The sequence below is a fragment of the Nicotiana tomentosiformis genome, chromosome 6 (genome assembly GCF_000390325.3).
Source record: "Nicotiana tomentosiformis chromosome 6, ASM39032v3, whole genome shotgun sequence".
NCBI classification, from domain to species: domain Eukaryota; kingdom Viridiplantae; phylum Streptophyta; class Magnoliopsida; order Solanales; family Solanaceae; genus Nicotiana; species Nicotiana tomentosiformis.
In genome coordinates, this window is record NC_090817.1 from 5611835 (window position 1) to 5630284 (window position 18450).

Below are 18450 nucleotides of genomic sequence, written 5' to 3' on the forward strand. Positions count from 1 at the left end.
TCCCCTTGATGATTTCTCAACTACCTCTCTAGTTAGGCCTTTTGTAAGTGGATCCGACACATTATCACTTGACTTTACATAGTCAATTGTGATAATTCCTCTAGAGAGTAATTGCCTAACGGTTTTATGTCTTCGTCGTATATGACGAGATTTACCGTTATACATGATGCTCCCAGCCCTTCCAATTGCCGCTTGACTATCACAATGTATGCATATTGGTGCCAACAGTTTGGGCCAAAATGGAATGTCTTCCAAGAAATTCCGGAGCCATTCAGCTTCTTCACCGGCTTTATCTAAGGCTATGAATTCAGCCTCCATTATAGAGCGGGCAATACATGTTTGTTTGGACGACTTCCAAGATACCGCTCCTCCACCAATAGTGAATACATATCCACTCGTGGACTTAGAATCAGTTGAACCGGTGATCCAATTTGCATCATAGTATCCCTCAATCACCGCAGGGAAATTACTGTAGTGCAATTCAAAGTTCTGGGTATGTTCTAAATATCCCAAAACTCGTTTCATTGCCATCCAATGAGATTGGCCTGGATTGCTCGTATATCGACTCAGTTTACTTATAGCACAAGCTATGTCTGGTCGTGTACAATTCATGATATACATTAAGCATCCCAATACACGAGCATAATCCAATTGTGATATGCTTTGGCCTTTGTTCTTTGCTAATGCAAGATTCACGTCAATTGGAGTCTTTGCAACTTTAAAGCCCAAGTGCTTGAATTTTTCAAGTACTATCTTAATATAATGAGATTGTGACAATGCCAGACCTTGAGGAGTCTTATTGATCTTAATTCCCAGAATTAAATCAGCAACTCCCAAGTCTTTCATATCAAACTTGCTATTGAGCATACGCTTAGTAGCATTTATGTTGGCAATGTCATTACTCATTATCAACATATCATCCACATATAGGCAAACAATGACTATGTGATTTGGAACATTTTTAATGTACACGCATTTATCACATTCATTTATCTTAAAACCATTTGACAACATTGTTTGGTCAAATTTCGCATGCCATTGTTTGGGTGCTTGTTTTAGTCCGTAAAGAGACTTAACAAGTCTACATACCTTCTTTTCTTTACCTGGAACCACAAACCCTTCAGGTTGTTCCATGTAAATTTCTTCCTCCAACTCTCCATTTAAGAAGGCCGTCTTAACATCCATTTGATGAATTTCAAGACCATACACTGCAGCTAATGCTACTAACATCCGTATGGACGTAATTCTTGTAACTGGAGAGTATGTATCAAAGTAGTCTAGACCTTCTCGTTGTCTATACCCTTTGACTACGAGCCTTGCCTTGAATTTATCAATAGTGCCATCATCTTTGATTTTTCTCTTAAAAATCCATTTAGAACCCAAAGGTTTATTTCCAGGAGGAAGATCAACCAATTCCCATGTATGGTTGTTCAATATGGATTCTATTTCACTATTGACTGCCTCTTTCCAAAATAATGATTCCGAAGAAGTCATAGCTTCTTTAAATGTTTGAGGCTCATTCTCCAATAAGAAAGTCACAAAATCTGGTCCAAATGAAGTAGACGTTCTTTGACGTTTACTACGTCTTGGATTCTCCTGATTACATGTACTTTCTTTTGTTTCTTCCCGAGGTCGTTTAGATCCTTCACCAAATGACTCACATTCCTTTTTATACGGATATATATTTTCAAAAAACTCAGCATTATCTGATTCTATAACCGTATTATTATGAATGTCGGGATTTTCTGATTTATGAACCAGAAATCGATATGCTTTACTATTTGTCGCATATCCTATGAAAACACAATCAACGGTTTTCGGTCCTATCTTTACCCTTTTGGGTTTAGGAACTTGCACTTTTGCCAAACACCCCCACACTTTAAAATAATTCAAGTTGGGCTTCCTTCCTTTCCATTGTTCATAAGGAATGGATTGTGTTTTGCTATGGGGCACTCGATTTAATATTCGATTAGCCGTAAGAATGGCTTCCCCCCACAAGTTCGGTGGCAAACCAGAACTTATCAACAACGCATTCATCATCTCCTTTAATGTGCGATTCTTTCTTTCCGCAATCCCATTAGATTGGGGCGTGTAAGGGGCTGTTGTTTGATGAATAATTCCATATTCTAAACATATTTCTTCAAAAGGAGATTCATATTCACCACCCCTATCACTTCTTATCATTTTTACTTTCTTGTTAAGTTGCGTTTCAACTTCATTTTTGTATTGCCTGAATGCGTCTATTGCTTCATCTTTACTATTCAGTAAGTAAACATAGCAATATCGAGTACCATCGTCAATAAAAGTTATGAAATACTTCTTTCCACCGCGAGATGGTATTGACTTCATGTCACAAATATCTGTGTGAATTAAGTCTAAAGGATTTGAATTCCTTTCAACTGACTTATAAGGATGTTTAACATACTTAGATTCCACACATGTTTGACATTTTGATTTTTTGCATTCAAACTTGGGCAGTACTTCCAAGTTAATCATTTTCCGCAAGGTTTTATAATTGACATGACCCAAACGTACATGCCATAAATCATTTGACTCAAGTAAGTAAGAAGAAGCTGAAATATTATTATTATTTTCAACAACCATTACATTTAGGTTGAAAAGGCCCTCGGTGAGGTAACCTTTTCCCACAAATATTTCATTCTTACTAATTACAACCTTGTTGGATACAAAAACGCACTTAAAACCGTGCTTAACAAGAAGTCCAGTAGAGACTAAATTCTTTCTCATTTCGGGAACATGAAGGACATTGTTCAAAGTCATGACCTTGCCAGAAGTCATTTTTAGAAATACCTTCCCATATCCTTCAACTTTTGCTGTTGAAGCATTTCCCATATAAACTGTCTCTCCGGGTTCAGCAAGAGCATAGGTAGCAAAAGCCTCTCTAACTGCACAAACATGGCGAGTGGCTCCTGAATCAAACCACCACAGTTTAGGATTTCCCACCAAGTTACATTCAGAGAGCATGGCACACAAGTTATCAACATCATCATGGTTTACTACCATGTTTGCTTGACCCCTTTTCTTGTCTTTCTTCGGAGCACGACACTCCGTAGATTTGTGTTCGGTTTTCCCACAGTTGTAGCAGTTTCCACTGAACCGCTTCTTACTTGGGTTGTATTTCGGACCAGAAGCCTTCTTCCTCTTTTTGTTAGCTTCAACAATATTTGCTCCCATTATTGTTGAATTTCCACGGCCTCTCCTTTCAGCAGCTTTATTGTCCTCTTCGATTCTCAACCGAACAATGAGATCTTCAAGGGACATTTCCTTTCGTTTGTGTTTCAAATAATTTTTGAAGTCCTTCCACAACGGAGGCAACTTCTCAATCATTGCTGCTACTTGGAATGCTTTGTTGATTACAAGACCTTCAGCAAGTAGATCATGAATAATCACTTACAATTCCTGGACTTGAGTAATAACAGACTTGCTATCTATCATTTTGTAGTCCAGAAATTTTGCGGCAACGAATTTCTTCATCCCGGCATCTTCAGTCTTATATTTCTTTTCAAGCGCATTCCACAATTCTTTGGATGTCTCCATGCTACTGTATACATTATACAGATTATCATCCAGTCCGCTAAGAATATAATTCTTGCATAAAAAATCAGAATGCTTTCACGCTTCAATCACGAGAAAGCGTTCATTATCTGGAGTTTTATCCGGCAGATCAGGAACATCTTCCTTGATGAACTTCTGTAGACATAACGTAGTTAAGTAGAAGAACATCTTCTGCTGCCAGCGTTTGAAATCAATCCCGAAAAATTTTCCGGGTTTTTCTGCCGGTGCCAACGCCGGTGTTCGGCTTGTCGTTGCGTTGGCAGTCGCCATCGGAACAGCTTGGTTTTCGTTTTCAGTCATCATCTTTTCTGTAAAAGAATGACACAAACAAACGTTTAATACACGTTTTCAAACTGGAGTAAAAATCACGTAGATTTTAATATCCAACAAAACGCCACGAAGGCTTAACTCTCCAAAACGGGAGTACACAAACCACAAAGGTTTTAGTTTGCAGAATAATAAGAATAACACAAGTACAGAAATAAATATTAAATTCCTTAAGATTGTTATTCCCGGTCAATATTGCTGTATTTGTAAATATTAATTCTGCAAAATATAAGTTAACGTAATGAAACAATAATAATAAATTCGAGCCCACTGAATTCACAGTGTTTCCTTAAGGAATTTAATCCCCTCCTAGTACCCAAGGTAATGGATTATTTCCTCCCAGGATAGAACGAATAACACACTGGTGTAGCGGTACTTCAAACCCCAGTGTTTCGGCGAACACAAAGTTCGGTAGCAAATCACACTTACAGTTGCTTTGTTTGAAGTTAAAAACAATGCAGAACGAAGGAGTATATACTCAGAAAAACGTATGGAAGTTCTGAGAGGAAGGAATGCAATGTATAGCCAATTTGTTGAGCGAATTGTATGTTGAGTTGAGTATATTTCTTCAACATTTGCTGCTCATATATATAGCAGCCAAGAAGGAGTGCAAGACCAAACGTCCACCCTTCATGGTGGAGCAAGCATTACATGTTTGTGGAGCAAGCACTTCATGTTTGTGGAGCAAGCACTTCATGGTGGGAAGACCATTATCCGGCTGCCAAATTATCAATACACGGATTGAAAAATATCCGTTTACAAATACGGATAATCTTACGTTAATATTTACTATTAACAAATAAATTTGGTCCAAAAAATTAATCAATCAATCGATCATTTGACCAAATCCAAATCCGAATCCGAATCCAAATCCGAATCCGAATCCGAATCCGAATCCGAATCCGAATCCGAATCCGAATCCGAATCCGAATCCGAAGCCGAAGCCGAAGCCGAAGCCGAAGCCGAAGCCGAAGCCGAAACCGAAGCCGAAGCCGAAGCCGTAGCCGAAGCCGAGCCGAGCGAGCGACGACGACGACGGCGCGAGGCTTGCTTTCTTCTTAACTCTTTAAGAGCTACAAGAAGAGCAATTATATATATACCCACCAAAAATGTCTTCCACTTCCAATATGGGACAATGTCTCATTGTTAAGAGGGGGAAACTTAAAATTTTACTCAAAATTTCATTTTCCCTCCATTTCCCATTCACCCTCATTTTAAGAATATTACATCTTAAAAAATAAAACCTCAACATGAGCATCTCATCAAGAAAGTTGAAATCTATGGCATACTTGTTGAGACTAACTTCATCCATTTAAGATTCACATGTGCATGAGAGAAGAGAATACCAAGACTTATCTACTCCATTAAGAACGAGGCAAGAAAAGCTACCACAGAAATGCTCACAACATCATCACGTAAGAAGTAAACAAAAATAAAAGAAAAATCAAACAAACAATTTAAACATTCATGACACAAGATCTAGAAATTGAAAGAAGAATAGAGTTAATATATGACCTTTAGTAAAATGACTGCTTCAATGGGTTAGAGCATCAGAATAGTCTACAATGAAGAAAATGACGTCCAAAGCTGGAACGTGAACTAAACCTATGACCGAGAACTTCAATCGGAAGTTCGACGACCTCTGATATTAATCTCAACTCGAAAATGCTGTTGTTACGGGCTGTTATGTAGTGTTGTGCGAAGGCGATTTTGGAAGGGGCATTTTTTTTGGATTTTTCGTTGCTTTTTGGATTATTTTCGCAGCTGATCTTTGGTGGTTTCGGGATGGCTTCACGGCTGTGTTTTGGACTATTTTTGGATTGGATTTTGATTGAAAAAGCAGTGCGTTTCAGCTGTATTTTTGGGTGGATTTGGACTGATTTTCAGAGCTGGTTAGGAAGTGTTTGGGGGGTCTTTTTGTTGGTTAATTGCTGGAATTTTTTCATGCTTGTTCTTAGAGAAAGAAAAGGATTGAGCTCCCCTCCCCTTCAGGGTCTCCTTTGGTCCGTTTTTGATGAAGAAGAAAAGAGTTAGAGGTTGTGAGTGGGGGACCAACATGGAGGACAAAGGAAAGTGGAGTGGAATAAAGAGAGGGGGGACAAGCATGAGGGACAACAGAAAGTGGAGTGGGGACAAAGTATGGGGGACAAAGAGTGGGGACACGCGTGGGAAGATGGGAGCGGGAAATATTTAAACACGGTAAAAACTTAGGTGCTCACAGAAATAATGATACCAAGAAACAATTTCACTAGAGTGCTTGGAATAAACTATGCTTTCCTACTAGTGAGGGAGGAGCAGGTTTTAGGAGTTTAGTGGATATTATCAAGGCCTTTGCAGCCAAGAGGTGGTGGAGATTGAGATCACAAGACAACCTTTGGTCTAAGTTTATGCCAAGCAAATATTGTCATAGGAGTCACCCTATGGCAAAAAAGAAGCAGCCTAGAGATTCTAGCAGCTGTAAGGAACTTATGGATATTAAGGATAAAGTTGACTCTCATATTTTTGGAGAATATATGTAGGAGATTTATCTTTTTGGTGGGATAACTGGAGTGGGCTGGGCTACCTAGCCTCCTTACTGCAAATTCACAATCCTGGTACCCTTCTGGTAGATGATTGCATTGTCGATGGAAATTGGAACCTTGAACTCATTAGTCAACTAGTTCCAGTTACTATTTTACAACACATCAAGCATGTGAAGATTGAGAATAATTAAGAGAAGGATAAAGCTATCTGGAAACCTTCTACTAATGGTTTATTTTCAGTCTCCTCAGACTTTGAACTACTCAGACAAAGAAGGAGCAACAATAAATCTGGAAACAAACTTGGATCAAGCATATCCCTTTCAAGATATCTTTGTCACTTTGGAGAATTTGGATGAAGAAGATCTCACTTGATGATATTATACTCAAGTTTGGGCTTACTATTGTTTCTGAATGCTTATGTTGCAGACAACCTCACGCAGAAACAATTGAACATGTTTTTAACACTAGTGAAAAGGCCAAATAAATATGGTCTTTTTTTTCATAGCTTTGGGATTTACATCAGACTCTCCTACTCTACGAATGAGATTTTTCACTTGGAACAACTTCAATTCTACCAATTTCTACATTAGAGCTCTGAGTCACTTTGCTCCGGTTTAATTTGTTGGAAAATCTGGAAAGCTAGATGTGAAGCTAGATTTGGAAGAGGATTTCCTCATGTGGAAAGAATTTGTGAGGAAATTCTTTTTCATCTGAAAATCTATTTAAAGAAGATTGGTGGTCAGATTGACTTAAAATGGAATTGGCATACCTTATGTAATGCTCTAGACAACACCAGACTTATGTTAACTATTGTACCAGTTAGTTAGAAAAAACCTCCACTTAATTGGTTAAAAGTTAATACAGACGGTTGTAGTAACTCAGCTAACCAAACTGCTGGTATTGGAGGTATTGTGAGGGATGAAAATGGAGATTTGATTATGGCTTTTGCTAAAAAAAACTCCATTTCTGCACTAATAATCAAGCTGAGGTGCAAGCAGCCTTATTTGCAGTTAATTGGTGCAATCAACAAGCGCACAGTAACATTATTTTGGAAATGGACTCATTGCTTGTTGTAAATTTGCTAACTGACAAGAATGTTATTCCATGGGAATTAGCTCAATGGGTGGAGGAGATTATACAAGGTCCACAAACCCATCATTCCAAAATTCAACACTGCTTTAGAGAAGCAAACACCGTGGCAGATGTTCTAGCAAAAACTGGGAGCAACTTATTAGATGGTACTACTGTCTTGTTTGATGAATGAAAAGACCTCCCTAAGAAGGCTAGAGGATGCTCCAGAATGGATCAAAATCAAATTCCTAATTTCAGAATTAGGAAAAAGCACAAGAATGGAACTTCTTGAAGCTATGTTTTTACACATCGGTAATAGGGAGTTGTGTTCCCTCATTTTTTGGAAGCTTCACTGTTTATTCTTAGCCAATCCGACACTAGGATCAACTTATTTATTTGGTGATCAATATGGGAATGACCTTATATCATGTAATATTTTGCTAACTTTACGGTTAGGAATACCTAACTTACTTGTTGTAGAAGGAGAGGTAAGATTTTATGTCCCCCGTCTCCATGTATTTCCTTTTTGGATTCTAATATACAGGTTGAGGTCAGCCTAAACCCTCCGTGATGGTTACTAAAAAACAAAAGCCATAAGTCCCTAAGTATGTGTGTGTGATAAAAGGAATTTGTGCAGAGATAAGAAGCAGAATATCTCTCAATGTATATGTGATGCAATTTTAGGAGTTTGTGCATAATGAAAAAGGAATGCAATTTCCTTTTTTTTTTTAAACAGAAAGTGGAAAGGGCTTTCTTTTGTTTATTGAGATCACAAGTTACCTTCCATCACATTTCCAGCTTGGTCCACTCTCTTGTCTCTATCAACCAGCTGGAAGTAGTATTAGTTTTATACTTACTAATATGAATAGTCCCAAAAATATATTTAAACTGTTAATAGTCTTTTTTGTTCCAAATTAAAATGTTTGTCACTTTTTGCTTCACAAGAGTTATACTAAGAAAACTTCAATTAATAATTTAAATCACATCACCATTTTGGCGTAAATAAAATTCTCTTTTTCAGTATTCCTTTTGTAATTTCTAGATGTATAAAATTCTCTCTTTCAGGAATAAAGGTCCATTTTTTCCTAAGTTCATTAAGAAAGCAAAATTAAAGCCATCTTCTTTGACTGCTTCTCAAAGTGAGCACTTAGATTTGTGTACCACTCTCCACCATAGGCATTATTGGAGTAAAATTGAGGGAAGACTTTCATTCTGCCAAAAGCTACAATATTTTACTATCCAATTTCCTGCTCAGCTCCTGCGCTCGCCAAGAAATCAGCACAAAAGCTTGTGGACTAGGCCTCATTTGCTTTTATTAAAATAAAAACGTTTGAACCGGTATACACATATAAATATTAAGATGTGTATTGAAATTTGAATATTGAATAATTAAGCATTTGAATGTATAAAACTAATTAATATAAAATTCACCTAAAATACTAATTAATCTATTATTATATCAATAAATTATTTTTTAAAAATAATATGATATTTGATAGTGGTTGTGGGTGCCGACTAGGGTGGTAGTTGGTGGTTGGTGGTTGGTGGTTGATGGTGTTGTGGTTGTGGATAGTCGCTAGTAGTGACGGTGGCTAGCAATAACAGTTAATAATGGCGGTTGATGATGGTCATTATTGGTGGCAGCTAATTATTGTGGTGGATGATAGTAATAGCTAATGGTGGTGGTGGTTGATAGCTATGATTGGCGATATATAATAATGGTTGATGTGGTGACTGTCGTTGTGCTTGTGATTGTGTGATAACATTGGTTGGTGATGATGAATTGTAATATGTGGCTAGTGGTGGTGATTGTTGATGCGGTGAATCGACGGTGGTGGTTGTAATTGAGGGTATGCAATTGTGGGTCGTGGGTGGTGGTAGTTGATAATGATAGATGGCGGCAACGGTTAGTGGTGAAAGTGGATGATAGCATCTTAATGATGATATATATTAAGATTTTGTTATAGATTATGATCACTCAAATCTATTGCACATTAGAGCGTGGTGTGTGTTTTACAATATGTACAACTAGGGGTATTCATGGTTCGGTTTAGATCGATTTTTTCCTAAAAAGAAACCAAATCAAGTAAGTCAGTTTATCAAATATTAAAATCAAACCAAACCAGTTAAGTCGGTTTTTTATCGATTCGGTTTTTGTCAATTTTTCGGGTTTTTCGGTTATTTATTGTTTTTTTTTTTTTTAAATGGGACATACATTACCAAATACATATTCTGGTGACTACATTTTCAACGTAACACTGTCAAACCAATTGCTCTCTGAGAAATCTATCATTTACCAAGATATATTGATGATAATTGAATCAAATAGTGATGAATAATTTAAGAAATCTATCATTTACCAAGATATATTAATGATAATTGAATCAAATATTGATGAATAATCTAAGGATCAATTAAAAATAGATTATTTGTCTGGATAAGACTGATAAAATTCCAATTCCTCGAGCTGATCTACGTAGTGAAAATCATAGAGGTCTTTGCGACTACGAAACTCTTTGCGGGTGCCATGTATTTGCGACTTCTTTAAATTAGGAAATAGTCTAAAGAGAGAAACAGTACAATACCAAGGATTCCTAAAGAGGAAGAGGAAGACGATGAAGAAGAAGAAACATATTGATCAACTTGGGGTCTGGGGAGGGTAGTGTACGCAGACCTTACACCTATCCTGAGGTAGAGAGGTTGTTTCCGATAGACCCTCGGCTTCCTCCCTCCAAGAACTCCCCACCTTGCTCTTGGGTGACTCGAACTCACAACCTCTTGGTTGGAAGTGGAGGGTGCTCACCACTAGAGCAACCCACTATTGTCATTGGTAGAGTTGCTTTGATCTTTCTCAAGATTAATAAAATTAAAATTAATCACGATTATACTTCCTAAATTTGGCCATCAACAATATCTCTTTTGTGCTTTAAAGATTAAGAACTACTCAAGAAGATATAATTTCCTGGGAAAAAATGTTATCAGAAATAAGAATCTGATCTTTATTTGAGCCACTAAGTTTAATAATACCTTTTCCCTATTATGTAATCATTTTTTTGTATAAATAGAAATACTTTTTGTAATCCAAACTACACATTTCCAAAGTAAGTGTTAAGTTTTTTTAACAAAATTGTTTCCTGTTATATTGTTCCAAGAGTAAAAATCTGCTACAACATATAACTCTTTATCGTAAGCTGAATATAATAACCTTGACGATAGAACAATAACCTTCTTTAATAAGTTAAACTGCATTGATATTTTAAAAATTCTTTACGCTGTCGTTGTATATATTCAAATCCGTCCAATAATGTGTAAGTTCTTATACCTACATGCTCTTTCTTGCAATAATTTTCTCTCGCTCCTTAATTTTGGGAAATCTAACACTTCTGTTTTTTGTTTTCTGCAGATAAGGTGCTCCATTGATTAGCTAGTTCTATGAAAAAAACGTCAATTCATAAGTAGAATTGCCATCTGCCATTGTTTTTTTAAATGCTCCAAATTTTATGTACATATTGTGTGTTCCATAAAAGACTCTAGTGAGCAATTTAGCAATTCCAATTTTGGTGGATTTTTGTTTTGTTTGTTTTAAATTTTGGTAGGTCAGAGTTGGAGTTTTGTTTAGTCTTTTCTACATGTTGTTGGATTTTAGTAAAAATAGACCTGTTAAATTATCTATAAAATCTTGTGGGATAGAATTTATGTACCAACAACCATCAATTAATTGGGCACATGAATTCCACCCAGCTGCACATTTCTCAGAACCAAACTACTCCCCCTCCCCCCCCCCCAAATGAAATCTCTCCGAAACCATAATATGATAAACATTAACAACCCAGTATAATCCCACAAATGGAGTTTGGGGAGGATAGCGTATACGTAGACCTTACCCCTACCCTGGAGGTAGAGGTTGTTTCCGATATACCCTCGCCACAAGAATATGAAAAGAAACAAACAATAAAACACTAACAATAATTCAAGCTTATCATAGAATGTTTGCAAATTACATCCAGTAAGTTGCATAGATTGTTGTATGGTGCTCATAAGGGAAGTAATAGCAGCATAAGCGATTTCTCAGTTTCACTATTTCTCTCCTATGTGTGTGATAAAAATAGGGAGATTTTGTGCATAAACAAGGCAGAATCTCTTTGTGTGATAGTTCCTAATTTCTCAAATTTAAAAACAGAAAGTGGAAAGCCCTTAAAACTACTCCCCAATTGGAATTGGCAACTTTTTATTTTTTTTAATTTCGTGTACTCTATTTTAATATAATTTTAAAACTCCAATGAACTTCTAAGCTAAAATTTTTAGCAAAGGAAATCCTTTATTCACATTACAAGTGGTCTTGACTTTAGAGACTGCAGGACAGGTGCTTCCGCGTGAAGTGAAACAGTACCCTTATTTTGGTAAGTGGTAAATTTTCTTTTGACACATAAATCAATTATATAGTACTAAACGTCATAATAATTAATTAATTAATTAAAATGTTTAAAAGATATGGAAAAATATTAGTATCAAAGACCAACTCATTTAACTTTCGAAATTTCAACAGTTTCACATAAATTGAGGTTGAGAGTATTTTCTTTTGACATATAAATCAAATATATGCAAAGTACCAACATTCTCAAATATATGCAAAGTACCAACATTCAATTTCTAAATGAGTGGCTGTGAGAGTTTCATGTCTTTCTTTTTCCTTGAGACAAGTTGCCGACACGGCAAACAGAAAACGTTAAAGAAGGCTGTTGTAAACTGAAGTCTGTTTCAACAAACAAAATTAAAGCCATCTTCTTTGACTGTTTCTCAAAGTGAGCACTTAAATATAAAAACGTTTGAATCGGTATACGTACATAAATATTAAGATAGTGTATTAAAAACTGAATACTGAATATTAAGCATATGATGGACAGTTGATTTTTGTACCCGTAGACATTATTGAAGTAAAATTGGGGGCAGGGACAGAAGCAAAACTAGGATTAGAACCTTACGAGCTGAGATTATAATACTTTTAAGTTACTGAGTTCTAAATTAATAATTTATACATATTCATTGAATTACTTCGTACAAATACAGGGTTGTCTCCAATGTACTGTTGAATCTGGTTGGCGGAAATTTTGTCACACATTTCGGATAGTTGCTTAAATCAATCAGCTCAAGCGCTGTTAAGTTATCTAGGCAAAATACATAAAATGACATCTGAACTTGTAGTCAAATCCTTCTTACACACCTGTTGACCACAAGAATAATTGTACACACTCAAACTTAATTATTGAAGTACATTTGGGGGGTTGCACTAAACTCCCGATTTGCACACGGGGTCCGAAAAGGGCCAACCACAAAATAAGAACATGTCTTGCAGTTTCTTAGGTAGATGTAATAATTGAGGTGCTAGCTCTGCACCATAATAATTTTGATACTGTAAGAAAAAAGGGAAAAAATTTAATGGAACTCAATCTAATGGTCTATTTTTGCGACTTGTTAATAGTTAAACATAAATATGCCACCGGCATTACCATTTTTGGCCATATATGCCATTACTCACCAGCGGAACCCTATTACTATCCGATTTAACTATGACATTATGTAAAGAGATTTTTATATTCCTATATACTATTTGAAACTTTATTACAAATTATACTTGCAATTTACTGACAGTTCTACGAAAAATGATGAGCATTACAAAGAAAAGAACAATCAATACAATTCGAGCAGTAGTGCTAAACCAGTGTTGGCCAGCAGCAGTAAAACATGTATCTTAACAATTTTAACACAATTGTTAAAATTATATTCTCTATTATATTAACATTATATCTACATAGAGCCTAAATTACCAACAAATAATCTACATTATATTTTCAATGATTTTCTTAGATACAAGACACATGAATGACATTCAAAATGAGGAGAATGTTTGTGTAGGTGTTAACTTATCTTCCCAAATTCAAAGGGCATTGGATGAAGAAACTGCAGTTATTATTTAGTACATTTTATAAACATATTTCACAATACATATTGCATCTCAGCTGCAGAACATCATTTCAACAAATTTACTACAATTAAACTCTAATTTATCTACAGTGTTATTTCTGTTTACTATAAATTATCTATATTTTTATTAAGTTGTACATATTTATTGTAACATAGAAGGAAACTATGCATGTGGACTCTCCAAAATAAGATGCTAAAGTTGGCATACAAGGAGAGCATTTAAATGAGGAGAAGGAGACTACAAAAATGCAATCTCCCATTCAACAAGCAAACGTTATACAACAAGGAGACGATTACTGTGAAGATTTCAGGGGCATTATATGTTACAATATAATTGTAGGAAAAAACAATAGGTTTTATATAAGTTTCAATTTTCCAAAAAGAACTGATGCAACCAACATACAATGTTGTTCTTTTGTTTTAAATTTTGAAGGTGAACCAGCCGACTACATCAATGTAGGTGATTCGGACAATGACTCCAGATCTGGAAAAGGAAAAGTAACACTTGATGATTTTGAGCTGCCAGAGAACTTCTCTCAGATTGTTAAGTTTGGCGAGCTTAATGAAGATGAAACTACCCATGTGCATCAAGGAAGAACAAAGCAGCCTGGAAAGCATGCCAGATCCCCTTTTCTCCCTTTTTATAATTCTGGGGGAAGCACTTCTGTTGGTCCTCCAAATATCCTCATCAAGCATCCATTTTCTGGGGTTATTGGCGACGATGTTGATCCTGACTTGTTGGAAGAATTCAATAAGTGGTTATACTTTGGTACCTACAAGGTTTCAAAGAGCTTAGATATAAAAAAAAATTCATATTATCGAGTGCATATAATTTTTGAATTTTCAGTTGAAACTACATAATAATTGTACTTGCTATGTATTTAAATAGGAGAATGGCGCCTTATTCTTTAAAAGATAACCAGCTCAAGTCGTGGTATGATATTAGAGTGGAAAAAGTTGATAAAAGGAGTAGTTTTATACTTTGGCACATCCCGGACAAGTCCTCAACAACACGGTACACACATACTCTAGCAGAATTTAATGATTAGCTTTAGTATTCTGTTATTTTAGAATTCGGTAGTTTTTTGTTTAAAAATTATAGTTAAATTGTATGAAGCATTGAGAAATAATAAAATCTGTTTTTTGCAGCACACTGATGTTATTTTATACTATTTTAGGAAGAAAGGAAAGTATGGTCCTCAAAACAAAACACGGTTTACAATCACTGACTGTATGTTCAAGACTAAAATTGAATAAATTTATTAGAGGTACATTAATACTCCTGCCGATAAGAAACTTGTTATTGTCAAATACCAGGACGTTGTATCAGAATACATATTGGGGTACAGGTTACTTGCAAATGTTGCATGGGATACAGTTGATTTTGTGATTATGCCCATAAACATTGTGGAGAAATTTCATTGGTTGTTGGATGTGTTTGACATTACCGATAGGGTTCTATACATTTATGATTCTATGGTCTCTTCACGAAATCACAACCTTGTTGAATCTGTTTTCAACAAGTTTGCTGGTATGATCCTCTTCTACTTGTCATGACTCGACTTCTATGGCAAGCGTCCAGACATCAACTACAAGAACACAAAAGCATACATTAAAAAGGTGATACTGACCCTCTTGACATTCAGTGGTTGGTCGGTGAGATACCCCAGCAAAAAGAGGGATCACTGTATGAAAAAGTTATTTTCCTTCTATCTATTTAACAGATTGTATTTTATACTGTATTCCCCTTCTTCTTTTTTTTGCAATAACTGTGGTGTATACGTGACGGCATTTGCAGAATATGTGAGCATTGGAGAGCTAGCGATTTCAAATGAAGACCTTTTTGATATTGATCAACACTGTAGACGTTATGGAGCTCTACTTTGGGATTATGCTAGAAAAAAGCAAGAGCTTCGTGCAATTAGTAAAAGTGAGGTGACTGGCAGTTTAGCAAGAAGAAAAGGTGCACCAGCTGTGAACGAGAAAATACAAGTCCCGAAAAAGAAGAATTAGTTGCCCTTTTCAGTAGAAAAATTATAGTTAAAGTGTTTAGTTGTAGATGGTTTATAGTGAAGTTGTAGACAAATTATTAACTAAGAACAAGCCAGCTGCAATTTATTTGTAGCAAATTTGTGCTACAGTTGTTTTACCTTTTGTTTTGTTATTTTGGCCAGAATTCTACTACTTAGAATAGAAAACATCAATGGTTTTTTGTTGGTTGAAAGTTGTTAGTACTTGATCTCGATATTGTTACTTTATAATTTATTTACAGTTTAACTACAATTATGTCTACAACTAATATACAAAAATACATAATCTATTCAATTTTAAGCAGTTTTGTTAGGAATGGCTGAAAAGTAATAAATAAACTCAGTATTTGAACAAAACAACTACAAACCAATTGCATTAAGAGTTAAAAATATTTCATTATAGGAGACAGTCTTTATTCAAATTAGCAACACAATTACACCTCAACTATAATTCTCCAGAACAGAATAAATACAACTTCATATATTTTAAAGGACAGATTATCATCAACAGTACTCAGGAAAATAATCTTGTGACTATATCAATTTTTATTTCCTTTTGGGAGCATTCCTACAAGATATTTTGTTATTCCCTTCTAATCCGCAGTTGCCACATGAAACCTTATACTTCTTTGCATTTACTTCATCATATGGTTTGTATCTTTGTTTTTGAGGTCTCCCTGGCTGTCTTTTCCCAGTAGGTAGCATTTCAACTTCTTTATCTGTATGTTGTGGCACATTCCATTTGCTTTCGTCAGGCAGCGAGTCTACTAGTATTTCATAAGTCTGTAAAAGGCTCTCCCTCGTGTAATAAGGAGAACAAGAGTTTTCATAAGACTCGTTCATGTGCTTCAAAGCCGCCAAAGCATGTGCACAAGGAAGTTTATCAAGTTGAAATTGTCCACAACTACATCTCTTGTTTTGAAGGCAAACAGTGAAGCGTTTCACACCATCTATCACAGTATGGATGTGATCTGTGGAAGCCCCCACCTACAATTTCATTACAAACACACAACAAGTTGTCAGCAACAGCTACAAAAATAAAATAACTACAATTATACAATAACTTTTCTACAATTAACAGTATATATTTAGTTTGATGGAATCAATGATATGATATTTCTGGCTATAGTTTACTCTCATCTTCTGCGATAATGTCCTCTTGTCCTCCCTCTTTGTTGTACTTTTTCCTAGGTATGTGAACGTACCATTTGCATTCAATAACTTTTTATTAGTCCAACGTTCAAGAAGAGTCTTCATGTACTCTAATAGTTCTACTACGGGCAGCTCTCTTACATATTTTGTTACCGCATTCAATGATTCTGCAATGTTTGATGTCACGTCCACGTTCTGTTCATCGTAGCATCTACCCGAGACCATCTGTGATAGCCAATATCGCATAGGTATGCTTTAACATGCGTGTCGATCTCTTCAATCTTTGACATTCTTTCATTAAATTCATCAAACGTGTATGATCGTGTTGTGAAAAAGTACAATTCGCTTAACTTTAGATGACCCTTCTTGAACTTTGACCTTACATTTGTCCAAATATGCCACATGCAAGCATAATGCGAAATGCCGGTATAAACAGTAGATGTTGCCTTCAAGATACTCTCATACATTTTCCCTATTATACAACCGTTTTTGTTTAAATAAAAAATAGTTTTTGTAATCCAAACATTAAAGCATTAAGTTTACTGTTTGTAATCCAAACAGTAAAGTGTTAAGTTTTTTTTAAAAAAAATTGCTTTTATGTGAAATTGTTCCAACAGTAAAAATCTGCTACAACATATAATTCTTTATAGCAAGCTGAATACAGTAACCTTGATAATAGAACAATTACCTTCTTTAATAAGTTAAATTATATTGACAGTGTAAAAATTCTTTAAGTTGTCATTGGATCTATTCAAATCCGTCCAATAATGTGTAAGTTCTTATACCTACATGCTCTTTCTTACTATAATTTTCTCTCGTTCCTTAATTTTGGGAAATCTAATTTTTTTTTTCTGCAGAAACAGGTGATGACCTTAATTAAGGTGCCACACTGATTAGCCAGTTCTATGAAAGAAATGTCAATTCATAACTTAATTGTATATGATTTTGAGTATAGCCGTCTGTCAGTGTTTTTTTAAATGCTCCAAATTTTATGTACATATTTAGCAATTCCAATTTTGGTGGATTTTTGATTTGTATGTTCTAAATTTTGGTAGGTCAAAATTGGAGTTTTTTTAGTCTTTTCTAGATGTTGGTGGATGATAATAAAAATAGACCCGTATAAACAAGGAAATGAAAACTTCCCATTCAGTAAGCAGGGTAAGGTTGTGTACGATATCTGCAAAGTTGTTGCCATAGGACCAGGAGGTCACAGGTTCAAGCCGTGGAAACAACCTCTTGCATAAATGCAGGATAAGATTACGTACGATAGACCCTTGTGGTCCGGCCCTTCCCCGAACCCCGCGCATAGCGGGAGCTTAGTGCACCGGGCTACTTTTTTTTATTATTATTATTATTATCAGAAGGAAGAAGATGTCTTACAAGCTTAAGAGATATGGACCTCAACAGATGTTTCATAGTTGTCTTGCATGTCCTGTTGAATCTGCTCGGCTGAATTCCCGACAGATTTTTCAGTAGCTTATATCAATTAGAGCAAGTCTGACTATATCTGCAAAATCTTGGGGTATTGAATTCAAATACCAGCAACCTTTGAGAAATAGTTGTTTACAAACACCACCTTTTTATTATGACAGTGGTGTCTGGATCAACAAGTACCCACAATTTTATTGGATCTTGCAAACACTCTTGTATTTTATTCTTTGATCTTTTATATGTAAAAATAAAAATCTCTTGAAAGATTTGACATAAAACTAAAAATAATGTAATAGAGTACAAAATCAATTGACTCACGCCATCAACACAGGAGTACCCATTTTTCCTCTAAGCTTCAT

General features: G+C 35.5%; 1 long non-coding RNA gene across 1 annotated transcript; it reads left to right on the forward strand.

Moving 5' to 3' along the window:
- The first annotated feature begins 10024 nt into the window (after window positions 1-10024).
- On the forward strand, window positions 10025-10392 carry LOC138893494 (uncharacterized). Its single transcript, XR_011409018.1, has 2 exons — window positions 10025-10155; window positions 10308-10392. It is a non-coding gene; the product is annotated as an uncharacterized lncRNA (long non-coding RNA).
- The last annotated feature ends 8058 nt before the right edge of the window (window positions 10393-18450 follow it).